This window comes from Orcinus orca, chromosome 1 (assembly GCF_937001465.1).
Source record: "Orcinus orca chromosome 1, mOrcOrc1.1, whole genome shotgun sequence".
Lineage (NCBI taxonomy): Eukaryota > Metazoa > Chordata > Mammalia > Artiodactyla > Delphinidae > Orcinus > Orcinus orca.
The window spans coordinates 102,149,639-102,152,950 of NC_064559.1; the positions used below are offsets into that span (position 1 = coordinate 102,149,639).

The window sequence follows — 3,312 nt, forward strand, 5'->3', positions numbered from 1 at the left end:
AGTCTCATGCAAAAGCATCCTTACAGAAACACGCAGAATAATATTTGACCAGATAACCGGGGTCCATATGCCAGGGAAGCTGACCCATAAATCAACCACCAAACCTTCCTTCCAGCACACTGACAAATTCTATGAAGAAAGTAGAGCAGGAAATAGGCTTATTTGACATATGTTCCACAGTGAGCAAATGGAAAATGTAAAACGTAGGTTAAAATTTTAACAAACTTATTATTAATCATTAAGTAGTTGTATATGAATGGCAATGAACTTCAGTGACTGCATTTTTAACAAAGGGATATCAACTTTCTCTGGAATTTACCCCGAGATTTGATGTGAAACAAAACGTGTATTTAAATAATTCGTAACTATTAAATACATATAAAATTAGTGACATGAATGGCATTGCATATTAGATAGGGTTTTCCAAAAATTTCAAAGGGACAGGAAGCCAGCATATTTAAACACTCCTCTGAGCTTTCTTCAAAAGTTGAAGAAATCCAAAGAGGTCCTTTGGGAGAAGTTAGGTAAGAGCAGGTGGTATGTCACGTTTGGGAGGTATGAGTAAAAGGCTTGGTTTGTATTGTAAGTCTAGGTTCTGATCTGCTAGCTGATTGGAATTATGGTAGACGAAACTACGCTCCTAGTGAATTCCTTGTGGCCAGAAGTGAAACAGATTTACAAAGTTCATAGGAATGTCACTGCTGGATGTTCTTAATTTGAAGGAGCAAAGCAGTGAAAGGGGGTCCCTAGAGGTGACCACTTTACTAAACGTATTTAAGTATCACGGTGGGAAGTCATCGGAGATGATCCGCAACCTTCCCTCAGTCCATTTTAGAAGAGGAGAAGAGACTTCACTTAGCAAGCCATGGATCAAGAGGAAATGCATTATAAGAGGGGCTTGAGATAAAGAGAATGGTGTCACCAGGTAGCCTGGCCTTTCTCAAACCAGTATGTGCACTAAAATGGCCACCAGTTCAAGTGCAACTAGGCAGGCAGTTTTAGAAGTCAAGGAAGGTGAAAGTTAGAAAAGGGTCATCTTCCCCAATCAAGAAATGGAACGTTTGTCTGCAAGTTAGAGGAGCTTCAAAATCCTCCCACTGCCATAAACCACTGAAACGGAGAGCTAAGGCAGGGACTCTGTGAGTCATGAGAACATAATCTAGTGAGGAGATCCTGGTGCAGGACATTTCCTGTTTTCAGAGTCCCTGCCAAGCCAGTTATGGATGGATTTGCATTTGGTTGGGAAATGACTGAACCAGGCCAGTTTTGGTAGCTCCGCTTCCCTCTGGGTGGGACAGGAAACCCCAATAAAAAGGGCTTCTGCTGCACGGCAGCTATCCTCCTGCTACTCGAGTTCTGATTGACTTTGGAGAACCTGGTGAGTCTGATGCTTCAGTGCAACTTTGTTCTCGGGCCCCCGAATGTTGAGTTTATGCTGGAGACCGCAAATTTGATGGGTCCAAAGTTATGATCATGGGTATAATGCTACTTAGTGCATGGGAACCTGGAATCTGGGCACAATGTTATATTGTATTTACTAGATTTCTGATACCTAGTTTGAATTCCTCTATTGAAAAAGAAATTAAGAGGAAATTGTGACATGAAGGGATAAAGAGTAAAGTATTTACCTTTTTCTGTGCCTTTCTGTTGGAACTCTGCTGTGATTTCAGAGGCATTAATCTTAGAAGGTGTGATGCCCTTACATTCATCCTGATTGCCTTTTGCTTTGTGCATATCGTGTCGGGACCTCATGAGAAAAAATGGTGATAGAAATTTCTTGTGAGCTTGCCCAGGATGTTAAAATTTGTGATTGCCTTGTTTTGTAGATGATGTTTTCATTAAGAAAAAAAGAAGAAAGAAACAAAAAGAGAAAGCTTTGCTTGTTTCCTTTAAAAAAAGATATTTTTGGGCTTCCCTGGTTGCGCAGTTGTTGAGAGCCTGCCTGCCGATGCAGGGGACGCGGGTTCGTGCCCCGGTCCGGGAGGATCCCACATGCCGCGGAGCGGCTGGGCCTGTGAGCCATGGCCGCTGAGCCTGTGCGTCCGGAGCCTGTACTCCGCAACGGGAGAGGCCGCAACAGTGAGAGGTCCGCGTACCGCTAAAAAAAAAAAAAAAAAAAAAGATATTTTTTTGGAAATGTTGTATGAGAAAAGAGAAGGTTGCCTCTGGGCTGATGGATAGTTTTGCTAAAGAATGAGAGAGAAGTCAGAAATTCATTAAAATATATTAAAGAGATTAAAACCCATACTTTGAGATTGGAGAGATACTGTCTATTTGACTTATAAAAGCTTTGGCGCTTCTTTCTGAAGGAATTCCTTCTTGTGAACATGGTCATATACTTTCTTTCAGATATAAAGACTCCAGAAAGAAGTCTTCTCAAGAGCAGCAGTGCAAGCAGCAGTGCAAGCTACCTCCAGTGTGCCCAGCTAAGTGCCCTGAACCTTGCTCACCTACCAAGTGTACAGACCCTTGCCCACCTATAAAGTGCACTGAGCAATGCACTCCTGTGTTACCTCCCCAGCAATGACAGCAGAAGTGCCCACCGAAGAACAAGTAACAGCTTCAGGTTTTGTCTGTCTCTGGAAAGGATTAGGACAATCGGCTTATCTAGTTCCACAACCCCACCTTCATCTTCTCTTCAAAGCCCATCATGGATACAGAAGAAATTTTCCACCCTTCAGCTGGCAGTGTGCGTATGGTGATTCCTGACAATCAGAGTTTCCCTATCTGAAGCTACTATACCGTTTCCCCTTGGAGGTCCCTGAGAAAGCACCCAAGAGCCTCAGGAGGAAAAGCTGTATCTCTCCTCCTTGGTGCCCTCTGAGGATTTTCTCGCTGTCTTCTGTGTCTGTCTCTCACCTGGGCAGGTTTTACCAGATGAGCAATTGTTACTTATCCTCCATGTCCTGAATAAAATGCAATCCTTTTGTGTGATGGTAAAGATACTTTCTTTCTATTAAAACCTGCTTTTAGTAATATCACATCATAATTTTGGTTGATTTCTATCCTTCTTCGATCCCAATTTTCAGGCCCTCACTATCATTTTCATCTGAATTTAGAGTGACATTGATGATTTTTTGTATATAATTTCAAATCCTGGTTATTTTCCTAATTACTGTTTGATTGATTTGAGGAACAAACTGTTTAATGCCACAGAAGTTCAATCCCTTTACTAAAATGTGGGGAAAATCACCTTTACAGTGCCTACTTGCTTAGGCATAAAATTTACATGAATGTGTGTCATTCAGTTGCCACAATGCCGGGCACATAACTGGCACTTTGTGAGTGGCCAATCAACATTGTCTCTGTCAT

The 3,312-nt window shown here is 42.0% G+C and overlaps 1 long non-coding RNA gene across 1 annotated transcript; it reads left to right on the plus strand.

Annotated features, from left to right (window-relative positions):
• Positions 1-1,343: 1,343 nt before the first annotated feature.
• Positions 1,344-2,941, plus strand: LOC117198721 (uncharacterized). The gene is made up of 2 exons (XR_007474061.1): positions 1,344-1,378; positions 1,827-2,941. It is a non-coding gene; the product is annotated as an uncharacterized LOC117198721 (long non-coding RNA).
• The last annotated feature ends 371 nt before the right edge of the window (positions 2,942-3,312 follow it).